Source organism: Lissotriton helveticus, chromosome 7 (assembly GCF_964261635.1).
Source record: "Lissotriton helveticus chromosome 7, aLisHel1.1, whole genome shotgun sequence".
Classification (NCBI taxonomy): Eukaryota; Metazoa; Chordata; class Amphibia; order Caudata; family Salamandridae; genus Lissotriton; species Lissotriton helveticus.
In genome coordinates this window covers 673,487,874-673,512,429 of record NC_136068.1, presented here as the reverse complement: position 1 = coordinate 673,512,429, position 24,556 = coordinate 673,487,874, and positions in this window count along the sequence as shown.

Below are 24,556 nucleotides of genomic sequence, written 5' to 3'. Positions count from 1 at the left end.
TTAAACTGGACCAGGCGGAGTCATATCGCTATAGCCGCCCCCGCTGGGAAGCTAAGGCCTCCGTCCAGTCTTCCTCATCAAGAGGGCCGACATCTCCCTCCCAGGCCTCTCTAAGCTTCTGCAGTGTGGGAGAGCAGTGGATAACCAGGGATTTATAATTCTTAGAGGTTTTGTGATCCTGATGATCCCCCATAAACACCTTTGCTTCTATCGGGCTACACTCCGCCAGTGACTCCAGACCCTCCAGGCTAGGGGAAAAGGTATGCCAAAACTGGAGGTATTTATAGAATTGGGTTTTTAGCATGTGGAAGTTCTTCTGTAGATCCTGAAAGTACTTAAGGACCGTCCCCGCATCCCAACGACGAAACCCCAACAGGGTGGCTAATTGTGGAAGGCGCCTGTTGTTCCACAGAGAGGTCTCCCGCGTTAATTTATCCCACCACCCCATCCTCCGTAGGGCCTGCCGCCAAATTTGGAAAACGACCTTCGTCACCGATGGCAACAAATTTTGTAATGGTGCAGAGTATAGTATTGTGTGCAGGGAGTGATCCCCCATACTGCACCGCTCAATGGCATAGGCCGGGTCGTCCCTATCACCACAACACCACTGGTTTAGGACGAGGAGGTGTGAGGCCATATAGTAGGAAAGAATATCAGATGCGCCAGCCCCCCACAGGACATAGAGAAGAAACATGTCCGTAGGGCAACTCGCACCCCTTCTCCTGCCCATAGAAACTGACCCAGAGCGGCATTAACCTGTCGGAACCATCCAGGGGAAATCAGATTGAGGTGATTCTGCAGTTGATATAATAGACGGGGGAGCGAGACCATCTTGAATATGGCCAATCTACCATAAATTGACAGTGGCATATGGGACCAGGTCTTAAGATCCTCCCGCACGCGTTCCCAAACCGGAACCAGGTTCCTTTCCCAAGACACGGTGGGCGAGTCTGACAGGAACACTCCCAAATAATTCATGCCCCCTGTGACCACTCAAACCGACAAGGCCCAGGATCCGAGTCCCAACGCATCTCCAAGAACCCACAAGGTGGACTTGCGGGGGTTCATGTAGAGACCCGACGATTCACCAAAAATTTGCATGATGCGGAGTAATCTCGGCCCATCTTATCCACATCGGTAAGGAAAAACAAAATGTTGTTGGCATATAATGCTATACGATCCGATAGTCTGTGCGCCCATTCAAATCCAGACCCCAGTGCATCGATACGCACCCAAGCTGCCAGGGGTTCCATAGCCAAAGCAAACAGGTATGGAGACAGAGGGCAGCCCTGCCGGGTGACCCGTCCAATGGAAAAAGTGGAGGAGATAGAGCCCGCAACGCGCACTGACGCAGTGAGATTAGTGTAAAGCAAAGTCAGGTAGGACAAGAAGCGTGGTCCGAAATTTAGACGGTTTACCAGCGCAAATAAATACACCCAACTAAGGGAATCAAATGCCCTATCCATATATGCCAATAATAGCGCCGCCCGTTCACCCAATCCTTGAAGGTTGCGACCGCAACAAGCGCCTGTCGAATATTGTCACGGGTCGCCCTCTGGGGCATAAACCATGCCTAATCTGGATTCACTAAAGTAGTAATATGGGACAGCAGGAGATTGAAAAGCGCCTTGGCCAGAATTTTGGCTTCGACGTTCAGAAGGGAAATAGGACGGTAAGAAGCGTGTTGATCAGGGGGTCGGCCAGGTTTATGAAAAACTACCACCTCTGCATGTCCCCAATCACGAGGGAGGTATCCCCGTTTGCGGGCCTCTTCTACCACCCTGAGGCAGTGGCACCCCAGCTGCAAAAAGTATTTCTTAAAAAATTCCCAGGGGCCTTCCCTGAATTAAGGTCCCCTAGGGCGGCACCCAATTCCTCCTCCTTAAGGGGGAGGTCCAATTCCTCACTCGCCTCATCTGACTGAGCCCTAGGAGGGAGGTCGTTGAGAAACCAGCCTATCATATCATCGGGGAGACACTCTCCGGGAGCGTACAACTCCGCGTAATATGTAGTGAAACTGTTGGCTGTCTCAGAGGGGTCCGTGATGGACTCCCCGTCCGAATTTGTTATACCGGGGAGAGCCTGGGAATGAAACGTCCCTTGACATAACTGATGGAGCATCTTGCTCGACTTATCTCCCCACTGGTAAACCCAACTGCGTGTTGCCAGCCAGGCCTGGTGGGCCTCATCCAATAGGAGGGCGGCATAATTCTGTTGTGCCAGCAGCAATTGTTGATGGACCTGGGTGCCCCCGTCGCATCTGAGCTGATCCAAATCCATAATATTGTCCTCTGCTTGTACCAGCGTTTCCCTATGCCCTCTGCGAGCTGGCACACAGAAGGAGATGTTGCTACCCCGTAAAGTGGGCTTCAAGGCCTCCCATAGGGGTTCAGCCCCTGAAACAGATCCCACATGAAGTGTCAAGTATTGGTCAATAGCACCTTCAATACGTTCCCTATAATCTTTCTTTTGGAGGTTCCAAGCCGATAGGCGCCAGCGGAAAGGCAGTCTCGCCCGGCCCACCTGTAAATGTAAGGGCTATCGACGAATGATCCGAGAGGCCCCTTGGAAGAATATCAGCCCGACCACCCTGAAAGCCACCAGTCAGGGGAACAAATAGGTAATTAAGGCGGGAGTAGGAGCCGAGTGGATGACGACCAGCCGCCTGAAACTGAACTCGGACAAGACGGAGGTCCTCATCCTGGGCTCTTCACCCTCCGCCTGGGACGACTCCTGGTGGCCTCCCGCCCTGGGCACCGCACCCAAACCGACAGACCATGCACGCAACCTGGGCTTCATCCTGGACTCCTCCCTCTCCATGACCAGGCAAGTCAACAACGTCTCCTCGGCGTGCTTCAACATCCTTCGCATGCTACGGAAGATCTTCTGGTGGATCCCCACCGAGACCAGGAAGACCGTCACCCAGGCCCTCGTCACTAGCCGACTGGACTACGGCAACGCCCTCTACGCCGGTACCACCGCCAAGCTTCAAAAGAGACTCCAGCGGATCCAGAACGCCTCAGCCAGACTCATCCTTGACATCCCACGACACAGCCACATCTCCGGACATCTGAGAGACCTTCACTGGCTCCCCGTCAACAAAAGAATCACCTTCCGCCTCCTCACCCACGCACACAAAGCCCTACACGACCAAGGCCCGGGCTACCTCAACAGCCGGATCAACTTCTACGCTCCCAAACGCCACCTCCGTTCAGCCAACCACGCCCTCGCCGCCGTCCCCCGCATCCGAAGAGCAACCACAGGAGGAAGGTCCTTCTCCTACCTGGCCGCCAAGACCTGGAACTCCCTCCCGACCGACCTGCGCCTGACCCAAGACCACCTCTCCTTCAGGAAGAAGCTGAAGACCTGGCTGTTCGAGCAGTAGCGGCACCCCCCCCTCCCCTAAGCGCCATGAGACCCTACGGGTATGTAGCGCGCTCTATAAGTGTCAGTGATTGATTGATTGATTGATGATTCCTCCCAGCCAAGCCCCAACGCCAGAGAGTATAATTTCCTCGGCCTGTGAACCGCTGTATCTCCCCCAGGCCACCACTGATCCCTGATCACAGACATCACGTTGTTCCAGTCCCCCCCAATCACAGATAGGCCTTCTGGTATATCTGCCCATAGCGTCATCAGTCGTTCTACTAGACCCCATGAAAGTGGAGGGGGGGTGTAGACACAGCCCAGCACCACCGCTTCTTCCCCAATCGTGCCCTGTAGGAACAAAACCCGCCCGAGTGTCTGCCCACATCTTAACGTGTATATGGGACCCAGCGATGAATCAAGACTGCCACCTCCGGTGAACCCCTCACAGACCCCGCATAAAACACATGAACGCACCCATGGCGCTGAAAACAAGGTGCTTTTGATCCCATCAGATGTGTTTCTTGTAACAGGAGTATGTCAGTGTGGGCCCTCTTAGCCTGTTGAAGTATGGCCCCACGTTTCATTTTGTCTAGAGCCCCCCTAACATTCCAACTCATTATTCGAAGGGTACCCAAGAACCCTGGGGAACTAGCAAGCAGGACTGCCATGAAAGTTCGTGGTTGCGTGCGCCGGTGTAGAAGAAGATGTTTGCTGTGGGTATGGAGGCATAATGTTAGTGTAGAGAAGTTCGATCTGGGGATAAAAACAATAACAATAATAACCCAACAAACTCCCCCACCCTATACCTCAACAATGATGTAGGATCTGTCACGGCGGGTGTGACCCGCAGACCCCAACGGGGGTCCCAGCACACTCTGTCCAAGGGATCCCCAACTTACAGCCCATTGGAGACAGGCGCTCTCTCCGTCGGGGATGGACCAATAGAGAAACCGGCCCATGAACAGGCCTCTCCGATCAAAGCGGCAATATTCAAGACTCATGGGACTACAGTCACCTCCTCTAATCATGGGGCCATGGTAGTCTGCTGGGAGGGTGATCCGGTCCGGGAGAATTCACTGCAAGATTGAGCCCGACGTCTGGATCTGGAGCGTCTGTGGCCCTTAGATTTTGGTTGCAGCAACTTCCGAGTTGCCTCGCTAGACAAGGAGTCTGGACCCCTGTTGGGCGGCGTGTGAGGACGCAGCCGCACTGTCTCATCTGTCCAGTGAAATACTTCTTCTGGTGAGTCAAAAAAATGGGTGCGGGACCGATACACCACCCGCAATCGGGCCGGATACAGCAGTGCATATGGAAGTTTCAGTTCAAAAATACGGGCCTTGGCTGCCAGAAACTATTGCTTCCGTTGCTGAACCAGTTTTGTGTAGTCAGGAAAAATCAATTTACGAGCATTTTCAAAAAGCAGAGGTTCCTTGGCCCTGGCCTGCTTGAGAATTACATTGTGGTCATGATAATTCAGCAGCTTTGCGATGACCAGCCTCGGGCGGGCCCCAGGGGGGTCTTCTGCGTAAGCGCGCTATGGGCACGCTCCACCACAAAGCAGCGAGACAGGGACTGTGGGGGGAGCCAACTCTTCAGCCAATGAGTAAGAAACTGGTCCATATCTCCCCCCCCCCACAGCCCTGCGGAAAACCTACAAAATGGAGGTTGTTGCACCTGGCCCTTCCTTCGGCATCCTCCACTCGTGCTGCAACATAGCACTGAGTCATCTCTAATGTGGCCACCCGCTTCTGTAGGGTGGTGACCTCGTCTTCCACGCCAGAAGTCGGGGACTCGGCTTTCGTTATGCGAGCCACCGCGTTCCTCAAATCCTGCTGTAGGAGCATGACATCAGAGCCTACCGTCCCGATTTTAGCGTCCAGCATGTCCCGGGACTGCGTTATTGCAGCCATGAGTGCGGAGTTGTCCGGCATGTTCGGCACTACTGTGCCCTCCACCGGCACCGCCGCAAGGACACCAGGGCCCGCAAACTTGTCAAGTGTGCTCTGCTTGGCCGAGCCCCCTCCTGCCTTGTCTCTCGTCATGCCGGTCACCAAACCCTCCAACACCCAGGATATCATCGGGCTGACTCACTAAGCAGCTTTGTCAGAGAACTGCAGGCCTGCCTGGACCCTGTAGTGGGAGAGCACACTCCCCGTGCAAATTTAGGGGGGGCCTGGAGATGTGCAGCCCCATGGTCCGCACGGCCCTGTCTAGCCGCCGACTGCGAGACTGCCAGCAAGAGGAGGGAGAATGAAGAGATGGAGAGGGGACCTCAGGGACACCCAGTCCCGGTCAGTGGGTGCCCACAGGCATCAGCCCACTTCCACAGCGCCACTGCTCCCTGTCCAGCCTCCCCGCACTAATTCCCAGGGTGGCCACGCTCACTTGGGCATCTACTGTTGATGGGGATCTCAGGTAGGGAACCAGGGGAATCCCCCACACATTCCTCGCCGTCTCCTCAAAGGGTCCTCCTCCAGTGGCAGCCACGGCCAGAGACTGCTGAGGTCTTCAATGACCTTGCAGTTCAAGTGTAACACCGCAAGCTTGCACAACCCGTAATGGCCGCCGGCGCAAGTGTGCAGTGCCGCCTAGGAAGGTAGGGGCAGCAGGCAGCTCTCCAGAAGCCAGAGAGCCAAGGATACCTAGCGGTCCAACACTGGCCCAGTAGCAGAGAGGCAGCTTCCGGCCCCGGCACGCCACTCAGCTTCCCCCCACGTCACTCGCAGACCGATATGGCCGCGGATGAGCTGACCGCCGCCCAAGAGGGGGAGCGAGGAGGGAGACGATCACTCGCCGGGCATCTGCGGCTCAGACCCGCTAAACACTGCCTCTCAAGGTTTTCACCGCACAGTCGGCCACCGCAGGCTCACTGACACTGTTGCTGGTCCCTGCTGAGGTCCCCAGACACAGCGCTCTCCGGCAAGGGTCTAGCCTAACACATGTCCGCCATTACGATTTGCCAGGCCACGCCCCCAACTCCCTTCCTTTTGATGACTTATAATTCATCACACAACTCCATTTCGCATTTGAACTCAAGTCTAGAAAGCACATTCGTCTTCAGATGTGTCTAGTCTTTTTCGTTTTAACCCCCTTCAGTGTTGGAGTGATTTCAGGCAGTCATCATTCATTATTCCCCATATCTCATATCTTTCGCGTACCTTTTCCTCTAAACTTTTTCCTGTCTTTTATGCATGAAGTGTTTACAGCTCAGAAATAGGGCATAAAGAAATATTAACCAAAGTCCTATTATCAATAGAGGCATTAAGTACAGCTTTAAATGTACCCTTCCTGGCTGTCGAAAACCAATTGCCAATTGTGCTCAACCTTTTCCCAAAATACTTGTGCAAACTTGTCCAATCTATGTAATTCAGGTTCTATACCGAAGATGTTTCTTGCAAAGCTTTCAATCTGTTTGCCTTCATCCATTATAAACGCACAGCAGTGAATTATTTTCAGTATGTTACAGACTCCTCCCTTTTCAGCAAGCAGGATGTGAAAAGCAAGAAGCTCTTGCTAAATCATAGACCTTACAGTGATTAGCTCAATGTTAATTAAGAGTAAAACTTCTGATGGGTTTGTTGCCATTTTATCAACCACGGTAGTTAGCTTTCTGATCTTTTCATCATTTAGTATGATCCCCACTGATGGTATCACTGCCCCAAATATGTCTCCCACCAAAGCAGCTCCTGTTTCTCCACTGCGTTTTTGTCTATGTGATGGTGCTAACGTTAATGCTTATATGCTAGTTATGTGATACAGCTTTGGAATTAGTATGCCTAAATAGCAGGTTCCTGTCCAATCAACAGGCAACAGGAAGTAAGCATTCAGTCAACAAATTTAATAGACTCCTGGTATTGCATTTTCATTTTCCTGTAAAATTTGCCATGATCCTCCCATCAACTCAAATGTGTGTTCACAAGTATTGATCCTTACATGTCTAGTCCTTTTTAATGTGCGTCTTCTGTAAAACCAAACCTTTCCCTTGTGCCAGGAAAAAGGAAGAAAACAAATTCGGAAAGAAGACGGTTTATCCGTCTTCTTTCTGAATTTGTTTTCTTCCCTTTTCCTTGCATTTTCTAAAATGTCTCCCTTTCTGCCTGTTGTCTTTGTAGTGTTCATGTACCGCTCTTCTAACCAATTAAAATCGACTGCAGCCCATGCACTTATTTGAAGGCAGTGCTTGCCACTCTACACCAGAATCAACAAGTATCTGCTCCACAAACTCCAGACCATACAGAACGCCGCAGCTAGACTCATCCTCAGCATCCGTCAACAAGAACACATCACCCAACACCTGCGAGACCTCCATTGGTTCCCCGTCGAGAAGAGAGTAACATTCAAGATACTCACCCATGCCTTGAAATGCCTCCACAACACGAACCCCAATACCTCAACGAGAGAATTTCCTTCCACATACCCAAGAGAAACCTCCGATCCGCCGACCTCGCCGAAAGCCCGAGCGTCCGCAGAGCTAGAACGGGCAGAAGAGCCTTCTAGATCACACCCAAGACCTGGAATGAGCTCCCGATCGACATCAGACGTGCCCCCTCTCTGAACATCTTCAGGAAGACCCTCAAGACCTGCCTCTCTGACTGATCGGAGCTGCTAACTCCCCTCCCCCACCCACCCCCAGCACCTTGAGACCCTTACTGGTGCGTAGCGCGCTTTACAATTCCCTGAGTGATTGATTGATTGAGTACTTTGTTATTCTGCTGTTGAGGATTAGCAGACAATCTTCTTTAAAGCTGTACAATCCTCTTTTTTTCTTTTCCTCTTGTTAGTGCAGTTTCTTAACAGACAATCCTAAACTCTACTCCGTGTTCTTCTGAAATGTTATCCCTATTCCTCTGTGACTTTCTTCTATTTTAAAGGGTGTTCTAGCAGGTCAGGATTCAGGTTGCACAGATCTCCTTAAATACATTTTACAACAAGAAAGGCTAATTAAGTGTCATTCAATGCAATTAAAGGTAAATTATGCTTCCCATTCTGTGGCATTATTATCCGGCGGTTGTGAAACATAAAGGTAACTCTGTGACTTTCTTCTCAGACCTAGATTAGTCTTCTGTAAAACAAATAACTAAAACAATAAACATCTAATATGCACAGTTCATATTTGATCTTTTTGCTTTAGGTTCGCTCTTGCTTTTTTTTGGATTGATCTTTCAAGTAACAATGTTTTTATTATTTTAAAGGGTGTTCTAGCAGTTCAGGATTCAGGTTGCACAGATCTTCCAAAGTCACATTTAGTGCTGCATTTATGAAACAAGACCATTCAAATGCAGAATATCTGCGGCAAGGTACTCAAGTTCTTCTAGACCTCCTTAGAATTTGATGATTTGGATCGAGGGAGGTTTCATCCTCTGTCTCACTCTCTTAAGGTACTGATTCTGGAATTCGTGCTATTGAAGGGCCTCTCTTTAGTCTCTCATTTCCGTTATTTCTTGGCCACCTTGACAGATAACAGGTTTTTCTTGTCCCAGAGCTCGTTCCTTCGCCAAGATCTTGTTTTTCTCTTTGTTCGTTCTCACAGATCTCCTCAGCATACTGCTCAGTCTCTGCAACATCACCTTCTGAGACCTCAATGCCACTTTGCGATATTTCAGGCACTTGTACCTGTCTTTCAACTTGCTGATCTTCCCCCTTTTCTCCTCCTCTTACTCTTCTCTGCACTTCAACAAGTGCTGGTGCTGCAGGTCTAGGTGGTCACTCTGGATTACTCACTCTCTTGGTGTGTGATGCATGAATCCAATTAGTAATTCCAGTACAATTAACAGCATAATTTATTGTTCGTATTATTTGACAGGGGCTTTTCCATCTGGTTTCAAGACAGATCTTCCGAACGTGCTTCTTGATCACGACCCAGTCACCAAGACTGATGTCGTGGCAGTGTTTTTGATAAGGGTCTCCTATAGCATCAAATTATGTTCTCACCAATGTTCGACTTTTTTATATTTAATTTCTATCAGGTGTTTTCATTTGTGTTAGAAGAACATCAATGGTTTTGTAAACCTAATCCACAGTCACTGTTGATGTCTGCTCTCTGTTCTGCATTGATAAGGTTTGCTGGTTTCTGTAAGGCACTTCTTGGCCAACAAAAACATTTACCTACCTTCTATGTTACTGAGGGTGATGGCAAAGGGTTGTGCAGAGGCTTTGTTTCAAAGATTTTCCTTCATCTGAAATGTTCAGGATCTTTGGAATTATATAGCAATGCAGGACCAGGGTTTAAATACATTTTGCAACAAGAAAGGCTAATTAAGTGTCATTCAATGCAATTAAAGGTAAATTATGCTTTCCATTCTGTGGCATTATTATACGGAGGTTGTGAAACATAAAGGTAACTATTAAGGCTTTTTGCATTAGCACATTTAGTTTCCCAGTCCCATTTTGTGAGAGAGTGGACTCAGTAGGCACTGTATGAGCATGGCTGCCCTTGATTTCTACTTGACTGTGGAGATTCAGGCTCTTGAATGTAATGTCCAAAATAGTTCTACTTTGATAACTAAACCCACTCCAGCAGCACTAGCCCCCTCCATTAACTTGAAAGTAAGAGATACGTTGTGATCTCTGCTGTTGTCATCGTCAACTGTGTCTCATTTTAGATGGCCACTATTGGACCATTGGTAGCCCCATTAACTAGACACCAAGATGTTTGTGAAGTAGCCCATTGGCACTCTAAGACCTAATTTTAGACCTTCAGTGGGACATCTCTTAATCGTATTGGGTTTACGGAATTCTTGGACCATTTTGCTGGAAACTAAGAGGCAGATGTATCAAACGATTTTTTTTGTCGCAAACGCTACGATTCGCAAAATAGCAGCGTTTGCGACAAAAAAATCGGAAAATGTGATGTATTATTGAAATTGCATCGCAAAATTAAGGAATCGCAAAATTTGCGATTCCTTACCTTTGCGTCAGCATTTAAGGAATCGCAAATTGTTATTCCTTAAATGCTATGTATGAAGCACCCAAGTTGTGCGATTCCTAATTAAGAAGTCGCAAATTACCACCAACTTGAGGTTGGTGGTAATTTGCGATTTCTTTCACAAATGCACTTTTTGGCATTTATGAAGGTGCCATGTGGTGCACATACATGCCCTTAGGGCATGTATGTGCGCCATATGCGCACACATGTACATTTCAGGGGTGCATCAGGGTGTCCTTATGACACCCTTGCACCCTTGAAATTATTCTCAATTTGCGATTCTCAAATTGGGTATTGAAAATTGAGAATAACTTCACATTCATTCCTATGGGCCTCCTGGCACATAGAAATGAATGGGAAATTATTCCTTAATTGCGATTAGCAATTTGCTAATCGCAATTAAGGAATTTTAAGAAATCGCAAAAAAAAATTGATTTTTTATATACATACCATTTTGCAATTCTCAAATAGCGATTCTCAAAAAATCGCTTTTTGAGAATTGCAAATAGGTATTTCGATACATCTGCCCCTTGGTCTTCTATGCTTATACCCACTAATGTGTCTCTCTTTGCACCTGGAACTGCTAAGAAAAAAGTGCAGAGCTATTATGGCCAGATTTAACTGTCTCTTCCCCCCCAATGAATGCCTGTTTGTAAATGGAGACTATGGCAAACCCAGAGTTAATGAGGTATGCTGAAGACACCCATTATTTTCCCTTTCACTGATGGTATCCATGTTGTTTGATTGTAGAGCTTTGTCACACAAATGCAACATTTCCTGATCCTACGTTGGCTTTAGGAGACGTTCAGGCCTTTTTAAATTTTATTCTATGCACATCATTATTTTAAAAGCCCATATTTTTCTTTCATGTAAATAAGAATGTATTCAGTTTTAAGGATTTTACTCAGCATAATTAGCTGTGCAGCACATTATCTGATCTCCAAACTTTCTTGCATCCTTCACTGCTGACCTCTTATAGTGCTAGAGAGACAAAATAACTAAGAGTATAACTCACTGTAGAGCGCAATGTGTTTAGTGAAGAGCCTGTTTACAAGACTGAGTGCATGCCTCATAGTATCCCCGTGCTCCGTCAGCACCACCATGGGGCAATGGAGAGGCACCAGCAGGTGTGTGAAGAAGGGAGTGGTTGAAACAGAAACACGTCAGCATATAGGCATATTGTACAACCCAATGATCGTGGTTATGCAACTAGCGTGCAGTGGTGACTCCTGCTCTGCACACCTGTGGTAAAAAAACAGCACCCACCACCACACAGACCTATAATCGTCGACTGCCACAGGATCCAGAGAAAAAGGTGCAGGCTATCTAAGATAAGTATAGAGGGATGGGTTTAAGATCCTAGGCTGGGATCCTATTAAACAGCGCTATAATAGATAGCGAAGTGGAAAGGGCCGTTTCCGTCCAGCTGCAGAGCAGCGGGTGGAAGGAAAGGTCGCTGGTTCTGCTGGCTCAGCCGTTCATCAAGGCCTCCAGCGACGTAGGAATGCTCGAGAAGCTCGCGACTGTCCTACGCAACTAAGCGACGCTCGCGCGCGCCCAATTCCCAGCATTCGTGGTGTGAGGTATCATCGGCTCGTTTCATAACTCACAGGAAGCTGGCTGTCCGGTTCCTGCGTTTCTCCCGCGTGCCCAGCCTTCAGCATGGCAAATCAGTACTGCCAATGGCGAAGCGAGTGTATCAGGCCCCTATTGCAAGGATTGTACCGGGCAGGGTGCGTTTGAATTAGAAAACGCAGCAATAATCAGGGTTCAATTGGCCACTCTGGACCCCGGTGCCACTGCACATGCTGCATCAATGAAAGCGAAGCCTCTGAGAGCCATTAAACCGGTACTGTAGTCTGGCATATAGCGCCGAGAACAAAATAAGGGCAAGCTGTGCTGGAGAGGCGTCTAAATTGCCACGGTTGTAAAGCACCAGTGGCTTATCACACGGTATGCAAGAACAATGTCAGATTTACAGAGCTGCTGCTGCCAGTCAAACTGATGCCCGTTTAAATTTGCTCTCTATATGTCTACCTCTTGTGAATATTTCGAGAATCTCCCACAGTGCTCGTTAGACAAGAGTTGGACACCCTTCTATTAGGGCGTCACTCAAGACAAAAGGCACTAAATATAAGTACAGCTGTAGAGTGTAGTTGTAAGACTGTTCAACAAAGCCATGTTACCATGGAGCGAAGACTTCCGTGTCATGCAGTTAACACATCCCGAAGGTGGGAGGTGTGGTGTTATCGCTAAGTTGCTAGCTGTTGGGCCAGGAGGCTTCACAAGGAGATCTCATTGTGTGACCCTGGGCAAAGAAACATTAACATGCAATGCTCACAATCAGGAAGGAGTGCATACAAAAGAGCAAAACCTCCTTTGTTCATTAAAAAAATAGATTAGTCAAAGCATTGATCGATGGGATGGAAGCTATAGGGGTGCTTGAAAAGATCACAACGGGCTCCTGTTCAAACTTCAATTAAGAAAATAACTACGACACAATTGTTTAATGTTTTTCCGTTTTCTTCTAAATCCCTGATCAAGCCTCTGTAAAGCAGGCATAGTACTAGGCTAAATAATACCCCACCTAAGCAGGTGCTACCATTCTTATCTGCAATGGAAAGAAATGAGCTGGGTACCATACGCCCTATTGGACGAGTGTAGGTAAGAATGAGATAGTGCAAAAGGTGTAGAGTAGAGAAGAGGAAAACCCAGCACATAAGAATTCGGAGGCAGAGTCTAATCTGATGGTGAACACTCAAAGTTGCAAGATGGTTCAGCATCTTTCATGAACAAAGATTTCTGTGGTAGGAAATAGGGGTCCAGCAAGGCTACTTACTGAGAGTAGTAAAGACAGGGATGGATGGTAAATGTCATATCGGCAGAGAATAAAACCATGCTCCTGCAAGACCTTGTTACAGAGTGTTAGAAATTGGATTTTTAGTAAGCTAGGGCATGCGCCAAAGCCAGGCAGAAACCACCACTCTAGTCAAGATAAGGGAGTTACACTCCTAAAATAACCCTTGCTCACCCCCTTGGTAGCTTGGCACGAGCATTCAGGCTTATCTTAGAGGCAGGGTGTAAAGCATTTGCACATAACCAACAGTAATACACTGTAAGCACTACAAAAGGACACCACACCAGTTTAGAAAAATATCCAATATTTTTATTTACTTAAGACAAGACCAAAAATGATTAAAACAATCCACAATACAGTACTTAAAAATCTTCGATTATCAAAATATGCTTGAAAAACAGTTCCTTGATGTTGATAGCTCCATCCGGGCCTATCACAGCTTCGTAAGGAAATAAATCCAAACAGTTCTGGCTGACCGCAGTGTCGCGGGCCAGCTACGGTGACGGAAAGACCCGCAAACAGTACCTTTTAGAAATGCAGGGCATCGGCGACCTCTCCTTGAGCTTTTGAAAGCACGGCGTCCGCAGGCATCGGTTACGGAGGTCGGTGCAGGAGTCATCGGGGCCCTCAAAGTCACATGCATTGCAGATCGATCGCCTCTCTGTTGGAGAGGGGAGCGCCGGTGTTGGCAGACGTCGGGTGCTGTGGTGCGAAGTGCAGCGGTGCAGCGTACAGTGCCCTCATGTCGCGGTGCGAGCAGCGGCGCGGTGGTGGCTTCGTCGGTGAGACCAGGGTCGCAGTGTGAGGTGAAGGCGGTGCTCCTCACTGTGCTGGCAGGTCATGGTGCAAGCAGCGTCGTTGTGGTGTCTGAAGCGCAGTCGTCGGCTGACGAACTGAAGTCGATGGCACCGGCGTCGGTAGGCCAAGGCTGCGGTGCGCGATGAGGGCGGTGCGTCGTGTAACTTTATGAGCGGTGCCCTCAAACCACAGTGCAAGCAGTGGCGTAGATTTCGGTGTGGAGTGGCGTCCCCGGGAATACCAAGGCGTCGTCGCTAGGCGGTGCGGAGTGCGGTGCCCACAAGTCGCGGTGCAAGCAGCGGCTCGGTGGCGGCATCAGCAGACGTCATCAGTGAGACCAGGGTCATGGTGTGGCGTTCCGGCATTGCCCTCTGCAGTGCCTTCAGGACACGGAGGCGGCAGCGGCGTCGTAGACATCGTTGGGTTGCTTTTCTTCTGTTGCAGCACAAAACACACAGTCCCCAGTGCTGAGAGCAGAAGAGTTTGAAGTCTTTGCTGTTCCTGAGGCTTAGGGGGCAAGCTCCACCTCAAGCCCTTGGAGAAACTCACAACGTAGATTGCAGAATGTTCAGTCCAGTCCTTTCACTGCCCAAGACAGAAACAGCAACTGCAGGCCAACACAGCAAAGCACACAGCAAAGTGGTAGTTCCTCCTCACAGCTTCTCCAGCTCCTCTTCTTGGCTGTCTTCTCTGTCCAAAAGAGTTCTAAAGTTCAGGGGTCTTGGCCCCAATATTTATATCCCAAAATCCTTTGATCTCTTAGGCAGAGAGTGTCTATGCCCAGCCAGAACCAGTTCTGCCTTCTCTGGTGTGACTTCCTGGCAGGAGGTGCAGAGGGCATGGTCAGAGGCAGAACAGGCCCTTTGAGGTGCTAGGAAATCTCCTCTCCCTTCCCCAATTGCATCCCTGGTCTATTCAGCCCTTTCCTGACCCACCTAGATTATATGGAGCCACTCCTGCTCCTCAGCCTTCTGTCATCCAAAACCCTGACAGGCAATTCACATTCCAGCAGAGGCACAAGGGATGACTGAGCAAGAAAATACCTACTTTCTAAAAGTGGAATTTTCAAACACAGAATGTAAACATCACCTTCACTAAAAGATGAATCTCTAGATTCTGAGTTCAGGCATACTAAACGTTATTTTCCTATCTAATTACCCGGCCCAGTTATGTTTATAAGATGTTATAAACAAACTCCCCATTCAGTCCTATGGGGAACAGGAAGCCTTGCAATAAAAAAACAAAATTGGCTGTAATTCGCTATCAGGACATGCCACACACACCAGGGCATGTCTTACCTTTCACATACACTGCACCCGGCCCACAGGGGTACCTTGGGCCTACCTTAGGGGTGCCTGACATGTAAGAAAAGGGAAAGCGAGGAACTGGCAAGTGTGCGCATTGGCCAAGTCGACATAGCAGTTACAAACTGCGCGCAGACTCCACAATAGCGGGTCTGAGTTACCTTTTCAGGGCTACTCACGTGGGATGCACAATCAGTGCTGTAGGCCCACTAGTAGCATTTGATTCACAGGCCCTGGCACACTCAGTGCACTTTACTAGGGACTAATAAGTAAATCAAATATCCAATCATGGAAACACCAATCCATAACACAATTTACCACAGGAGCACTTGCACTTTACCACTGATCAGTAGTGAGAAAAGTGAGCAGAAACACTACGCCAGCAAAAACAGAGTCAAAACCGAGATGTCAGAAAGCAAAAACTCAGGGGAAATACGCCAAAAGATGCCAAGTCTAACACCGAGCATGACCTATGATTTCTGGCAATTACTGGCACAAGGGTTTCGGAGATCCACATCTCAGTAAGAAGAGCCTACCGATAAACCATACCATATCTATTAAAAACAGAGGAGTACCAGCTCTTTTGACATGGTCATGGTCATGGTATAATGTCCTTCTTGTGTTGAAAATTTTCTTGGCCCATTTAATTACAGCAATCATTTATAGGCCGCCATACCCTGATAAGACATTTTCAGAAGATGAACTCAAGACTAGCATGATAAAGACAGTGCTGCCAGTCGTGGCCTGAAAGGTAGATGGTGCTGAAGCTCCAGCCTTATCAAATCAATTAAGGGCCTTCTTAGAAGTTCTTGATTTTGCCAATCAAGTGGCTTCTCTCCCACATCATAAAGGACATCAGTTGGGCTAGGTAAGCCATCGGTAAGAACCATGGGTAAGAACGCAGGTGCTAGACTCATACTCGACCTCCCTCACCCGCCACACCCACATCACACAGCACCTAAAGAAGCTTCACTGGCTCTCCAGTCACAAGCAAAGCCAATTCAAGCTTCACAAGCACAGATACAGAGCCCTACACAACACAAGACCAGAATACCTGAACAGCCACCACCTACACTTTCAATAACGCACCAGACACCTATACTCTGCCTCACTCACACACACACTGCATCTGCAAAAGCAAAACTGGAGGTCCCTCATTCTCCTACATAACACCCAGACATGGAACAACCTCCCTCAACACATCAGAGCCTCCTCTGCCTCACTTATTGAGTTCTACAAGAGGCTGAAGATATGGCTCTTCGTGTAAGCACCTTGGGACCACATACCTACACGCCTTACAGAAGACCGTGATTGTGTGATTAATGCACTATACAAATCAACATAACATAAAACAACATAGCATAACTGCAGTTCAAGTCCGCAACACAACAATATCATAGACAGATTATCACTGCATACTCTGAAATGATCTAAAAGAGGGCCAGAGTTCAAGGCACTGAGCAACGCTTCAATAATAGGAATTCAAAGTTCCAGATCGGCTGGACTGTGTTGGCTCTTTAGAAGAAAGCTTAGGAGTGTCAAATGGTGTACTAATTAATAAGCTGAAGAATCTTGCACATTTTAGAATTGCTAAAGAATAATAAACTAAAGGTTATCAAAAGAAAGTAGCAAATTTATGGTTCGGTTCAAATATCTAAGAACATAGGCTAGAGTGCTGTCAAGAAGAACATTTACAATAAATAGAATTTGAGTGAGAAGGGGGTAGAGTCTGTAGATCCATCAGGAAAGACTGAGGAGAGAAAGTAGAAAAATATATAATCAATCAAGCAGTCTGCAGCTCTTCAGAGCAGTTGAATGATTGTAAGCAGCAAATTCAATCGAGTGTACTGATACTACAGTAGTCCCCTTGATGAAAGTCTAAGCAAGTACCTTTCCGAAAAAAAGATAGCTAAAGTAAAGGATTGTGGGTGATATTGTTTCTGGACCACGTTCAATCTCATTCCTCTTGCATTTTCAAAATTCTGATATTTATTATTTCGCAATACTGAAGATGCCGTCTTGGTTCTTTACTGAGGCTTTATAGGAACTCCATCTGATCCCTGCAACGCACCTGTGCTGAAGCCCCTAACACAAGATGTAACCCCACTAATGGTAAGGATTGTAAACCAGTCCTGTGTAGAGAAATAACCTTGTCCCTACAGAATGCAATTGTGTCCCCTTCTGAAGAAATCAGACCTCTCGCAAGACAGCATTGCACACTTCTGGACTGGTTTAAGATTATTTTCTAGGTCGCCCCGAATATTCTCTCTTCACTGATACTCACTGTTACGCTTCCCACCCTTTCCACAGGATGAAGTCAGTCAGATGTGTTCAAATGACCAAGAGGAGTCAGCATTCACACTTCTTTGGCACCAGATGGATCCATTCAACTTGTTGTTTAAAAAAGATCCGGATGTTATGTGTAAAATAAGGATTTTTGCTTTGCAAACCAGTCAAAGACTAGCCAGCCTCTTTCCTAACACCCTGCTACCAATAAACATCCTGGCTCATTTCTGTTTCTGTCACAGACTCAGAACTGTGGAGTTCCTCAAGGTTTAGTGTTATCTTATTTAGGTTGCTGGAGCCAGGCCGTACTATCAAAATTATCAGATAGGTAGCAGATGGCTGCTGATGGTGCCGCTGAAAGAGAAGAGGAAGGTTAAAATGTTTAGCATGGGTAGGAGTGACTGTGGGACATGTTCTATCGATGATAGGAAGTAAGTTGGACTTCAACATTCATAAAGTATATTTCTTCTTCATTAATCCCCGTTTACTAATCGGAAGCATTGCTCTGGCCTCCTCAGACTAGTTGGGCTGTAGAAAAGCATCTGGGCATTTACTTTTGTCACAATTTAATAATTAAGAAACAGATGCATGAGGTCGTTAAAAGCTGTAACTTGAAGTTGATACTGGTATGAAATTATGTAACCTTCTTACACACTTCAAAAATGACAGCACAGTCATGCTACCAAAACTGAAATGTGCAAATATGGCTGACCAAGAACTCCCAGCACATAAACTAGTAAGGTTTTAGAAAGTTTATAATTGATCAAAAGGGAAGGCCATATCATATCAGTGATGCCACATTTCATTAGCTGTCAGTCAAGAAGGGCATTATGCTTTAAATTATTTTTCTTGCAACACTAAGCAGTGTGGGACAAGGGTCCATAATATCTAAAATCAGCCTTTTCTAAATATCAGTTAAAGGGCTCTTGGATCTGGCATGAGTATCAGATTGGTATTACGAAGGTCAAAGCCAGGGATTAGACTGTTGCCGAACAAGACCTCAAGCATTCTTCAGCAAATGAAAGATACTAACAAGCTTAGAAGAAGCAGTTATTTTTCTTATGAGGCTATGGGAAAACCGCCAACTGTTGATATTTCAGACTTTATGATCCAATTTTCACTCTGACATCCTGAAATCAGTGGCTCTTTTGCAAAGCCCCATTTTAAGATAGAACGATTTGGTAGCCTGACCTATGGCAAATAAATATATTTATAACATAGAATTGCCCCCAAAATTTGGAACTCAGTCAATCAATCAGGGAATTGTAAGGGCGCTACTCACCCATGAGGGTCTCAAGGCTGAGAAGGGAGGAGGGTCCGCAGAACTGTTTAGGGCCCACCAGGAGGGGAGGGGGGGAGGAAGCAACAACCACAGACACATAATTATGGTGTGACAAAGGCCGCTTTATTGGAAGCAGGTGCACCTTACAAACCCCAAAACCTTTGCCTGTGCCGAAAAAAACTAATCCTCACTAAATACCAACCACCTAACAACCCCCACCCCCACCCCTAACTGGTTCCCCACAATTATCAACATAAACACAACATCCCAGCTGCAACATGCCTCACTACCTAACTAACCATAACTTGACATCTATCTTCCCCACCTCCTGCCAAGCAACCAAGGCCTCCTACAATTTCCCCCCTTTTTCCTAGGAGAAACGCCAACCTCCTGTATTGCTCACCAGCACCTGTTCCAGCGACACGAAACCCCCACAACCATCCGACCCTGATGCACCAGCTCCCAAGAATACCCCTCTGCGCCAAAAAAAATCCTAGATCAGTCAAAAAGCCCCCCTTTTACTACCCCCAAAAAACATAATCCCTCCAAGCCCGGCTCTTCCTGAACCTAAAAAACCCCCCAGAGAAGGGCCCCCCAAATACCGGGAGGGAGGGTGGGAAAAAAAACCTTGAAACCCAACCCTCTGCCGGCTGCTGTGTCACTGCCACCGAAATGGTGGTCAGTGACACAAAATGGCCGGTTATAAATCCCCCCCAGCCCAACCAGCCCAACCCCAGCCCAAGAGAAGCCCAAAAACGCCCGCCGCCAGCCCAAGCAGCCCAAAACCCCCAGCTCTGCTGTCATGCTCTCCCCCCCCCTCCAGGCCCCAAAAACCCCCGGGGGCGGCAGGCCTCTCGATGGTCGGCCGCCCCCCCCAAAGCCCCATTGGGGCCCACCAGGAGGGGAGGGGGGGAAGCAACGACCACAGACACATAATTATGGTGTGACAAAAATTGCGGCATTATTGGAAGCAGGTGCACCTTACAAACCCCAAAACCTTGGCCTGTGCCGAACAAAACTAATCCTCACTAAATACCAACCACCTAACAACCCCCCACCCCCACCCCTAAATGGTTCCCCATAAGTATCAACATAAACACAACATCCCAGCTGCAACATGCCTCACTACCTAACTAACCATAACTTGACATCTGTCTTCCCCACCTCCTGCCAAGCAACCCAGGCCTCCTACAATTTCCCCCTTTTTTCCTAGGAGAAACACCACTCGAAAGCCGCCTAGCAACTTTCGACCCCCCCATAGGAATCCTGCCCCCTCGGATACCTGCGCACCCCCAGTGCCAAATCAATTGCCTCCTTCAAATGGACAATGTACAGTTCCATTCCATACCGAGAGAGGTGGACCCCGTCTTCCCGGAAAAAATAAACCGCCCGTACCGCAGCTCAGGATGCTCCATCGTACCCACACCTTCCCTTGCACAGAACTCCTTAATTTCCCTATTGATTTTTCGCCTCGTCCTGTCTATGGCCCCAGGCCGCTCAGCCCCCCGCCAAATCCTCCTGGGAATGAACTCAGACCAGATTACGTGACACCCTGCCCACCTTCTCCGTATCTCCAACAAGTCCCTCTTCATTTGCTTAACTAGGGCCAGCCCTTTGCATAGTACCAGATCATTCTCCCCTAAGTGAATGACTACCACATCAGGACAACCCCCCCCGTACCACATTATTCAAAACCGGCATCAACTCGTGCCAACGCATTCCCCGTTTTCCCCGCCAATGACACCTCAACAATCGTTCATCCAGTTCCAAATTAAGCTTCCGATGCTTGTTCCACTCAGCCCTCTCCGCTCGTTTGACAAAGGAGTGTCCCACAATGTAAATGTCCAATGCCGACGCAGCCGGCCCCACCACAGCACCTGCAAAGACACACATGTAAGAGGCGAAAAGCTGCCATGTCAGTGCGCCCCTTCTACCCCCTGCATCCTGACATATGTCCTGTAGCAATCCGACTTCCACCTCCCCAACCGCTTGATATCCTCCTTCCCCCATCCTCTCCGTGCCGCCTCTGTCGCCGCCCCAATGCGAAAGGAATGCGTCCCGAAAGCCTTTGGGTCCTCCGCCATAAACCGCAGTGCGTGCCGTAGGACCCACAAAACCTGAGCTGCCGTCACCCTGCCACCGTCCACCCGACCAAAAACCTCCCCCACCAACACGCTCCGGCCGGCCGGCCGCCAACCGCCGAGCCCACGCCGCGGGACACACCCCTTCCCAACTCCCCGGCCCCAGACCCACCCATGTGCCCTCCCCCCATTGGTCCGTCTTGGAGCGTCGCAAGCGCACCGCCACCTCCCGAGCCCGTACATCCACGTCCTCCCACAAGACCCCCGGTCCCCCCTTCAGGCCCACCAATTCCGAAACCCAAAAAGCTCCAAAAAACAACCATGACATGAGTGCGGAAAACAAAATTGTCTCCCCCCTATCGCGACACACCGACGGCAACGTCGATAACAGACCCCCAGCATGTCCTCTGTAATGGGCTATCAGGTACCGCACAAGGCTTACCTTGTCTTGTGAAGCTTTCTCGCAGAGACGACAAGAGCTACCGCCCCTGTACCCACCTGACCCCGTGGAATACGGAATACCCAGCAGGGAGGAGATGGAACCAGGGAAGGGAGCCAGAGACGTTAGGATGGTTCTTTGGTGGTTGCAGGGAATATCTCTGGGCTGGGGTAGGACCAATGATATCAGCTGGCAGGGAGACAAAGGGACACCAAGTTAGGTAAGACCCCACACCCTTCAGACCCACTACGCCTCTACACACATACCAAAGAATAACTACCTGATGCACAACGCTGCAGGACTCTGGATGTCATCAGGTGTTTAGGGTAGTATAGGCGGTTCCAAGCAGTCTGCAACCCAAAGTCAACGTAATGTTAGGAATCTCTACAGTAAGCGCTCCAGCACGGCGTTATTTACCCCAAAGAATGCGCTCCTGCGCGGTACAAAACAAGTAGATATAAGGCGCTCCTGCGCTGGTGACCCCAAAGGAAAGCAAGCGCTCCTGCGCTAAATGCGTGACAAACAAGCAACGTTGTTAGGCTAGCAAGGAAAAGTGCTCCTGCGCTACACGCGATTAAACAAAGTAAAGTGCACAGTCTGGAAAGCAAAGCGCTCCTGCGCTGAGAACCGGGACGTTCTCGGACTGGATATACAAGGGAGATGAGGACGCTGCGGAAAGCAGAAGTCCTCCGAAATTACCTGCTGATAAAGGCTCTGCAGGCAGCTCCGACCGGAATCAGGAGTATTCGTAACGCCGATCCGACGGGAACCGTAGGGTTTATGCGGATTCCCACGGAAGCGCTGCAATGGAGGAGGCGGTCTCATGCGAGACTAGACCGCGTCTCAACTTCCGCCCGGAAGTGAGTATCGTGGTTCCGTACGTGTGTAGAGGCTCTTGCCGGGGCAGCCAATCACCGCAACATGACATGGGCCTCCTCTGACTCACCCGCGCTCCCCTCTCCCTTGCCCAACCTTCCAACAATCGTGCCCCCAACTCCCCCGCCGACGGCGGATAACCCCACCACAGCTTTCCCATGAACGCCACCGCCGACAACTTACCCGCAATCGTCACCCTCGACAAACCCCTGTCCATCCAAGCCAACATGAACCGAACCACCTGCTCCTCCCGCTGCCACCGGTCCCCTTGTCTTACCACACCAGACCGTCGAAATTCCTCCCAAGCCTGCACATACGCCTTCCAAGTGGACGCCGCCACCGGTGCCCTCACCAGTTGAACGACCAGGCATCTCCCACCGACCAAAGCTCCATCGGAACCGGCGTCTTGTTCTCCTCCGCCTCTGTGGCTAGCCCATGGAACCTCTGCCACAGTGAACGAGACAAAGCATCAGCAATGACATTATCCACCCCAGGTACGTGGCGGGCCTGAAATAGGATGTCATTCTCCAAGCAGCGTAGCACCAACACTCTTATCAGCTTCAAACCCTGCGGGTCCCTGGCCGACTGCCTGTTAACCACCTGTACCACAGACATATAGCCTACCCTGAACAGCACCCGCTTGTGTGCCAAATCTTGAGCCCACACCGTGACCGCCACCACCAGCAGAAACAACTCCAGAAATGCGATACTGCGGCATCCCGCCTGCCAATGCGGCGGCCACTGCTCCGCACACCACCGGCCCGCCCAGTACAAACCGAAGCCTCCAACCCCCGCCGCATCTGAATACAGCGTGACGTCCCACTCCCAATCCTCCGGGGGCGCCATGGGCACACCATTGAACCGCCGCAGGAAAGCCAGCCACAACCGCAAATCCTCTTTCGTCCCCGCCGACAAGCGCAAATGATGGTGCGCAAGGTCAAACCCGACAGCGCTAAACCCAGCCGCCGGCAGAACGTACGCCCAGCCAGCACCACGCGGCACGCAAAGTTCAGATGTCCCAACAGGACTTGCACCTCCTGCACCGTTACCTTATGTTTTTCCACCATGCCGCTGACCAAAGCAAACATTGCCAACCTCTTGCCCTCCGGTAGGTGTGCTTCCATTGCCGTTGAGTCGAGCTCTATACCAAGAAAGGACAGCACCGTACTGGGACCGTGCGTCTTCTCTGGCGCCAGGGGAACACCTAAGTAACCCATCAGGTCCGTAAAACCATCCAGCTGCCGCCGTCAGTCCGTCGAACAGGGCCGCCCCACCAGAAAGAAGTCATCCAGATAGTGCGTCACCGTCTCAGAGCCTGTGCGCCTGGAAAAAGCCCACTGCAGAAAGGAACTAAAACGCTCAAACAAAGCACAAGAGATAGAGCACCCCATGGGGAGCGCTTTGTCGACAAAAATGCACCCCTCAAACTGAATCCCCAACAACTGATGATCCTCCGGGTGCACGGGGAGCAGCCGGAACGCCGACTTAATGTCGCACTTTGCCATCATGGCACCCGGCCCGACCACCGACACGATCTTCCGCGCTACATCCAAAGACGAGTACGACACCGACGCGAGCTCCGCCGAAATGAAATAATTCACCGACGACCCCTCCGGCCACGACAAATGCTAAATCAACCGGAACTGCCCCAGCTCCTTCTTGGGCACCACTCCGATCGGGGAGATAATCAGGTTTGGCAAAGGCGGCTCTGTGAAGGGGCCCACCATCCGGCCCTCCTTCACCTCTTTGAACAGTTTCTCTCACACAATCCCATTGTGAGCATTGACCGACTTCAAATTGTCTGCCCAGCTCGCAATCCGCGGGCCCTCGTACCCCAACCGAAAAGCCTCTCTGAAACCCCGTCGCAAAACAGCCGCATCTTCCGCCCGCGGATAGGCCGCCAACAAAGGCTCCAGCCGATAAAGCCTAACCGGTGTACGAGCCTTTCCCCATGGCTCCCGCTCCCCTTTTTCCTCCCCCGCCCCCTGGTCTGACCACCTGCCGCCGCGGACTGCTGTCCCGGGGGGCCTCCGACTCCCCAACAGCGCACCACCGGGTGTCGCCTCCCACACTTGGAGCACTCGTGCCGAAAACGGCACACCTGTCTGCCGCATGCGCCCTTATTGAAATCCCAGCAGGCCCCCACTGTGTTCTGACCGGCGCTCTCTCCTTGCCCCCCCCCCCGGGTGGGGCAGGCCGAAAAGGTGTCGGCACGAGCGGCAAACCGCTGGCCGTGTAGATGGTACCAAAGGGGGTGGTGATGGACAGAGCATCTGAACCAATCAAACACTCACACCCAGTCAACAGATATGGGTTTAATCCATCACCGTTCTTTAGCC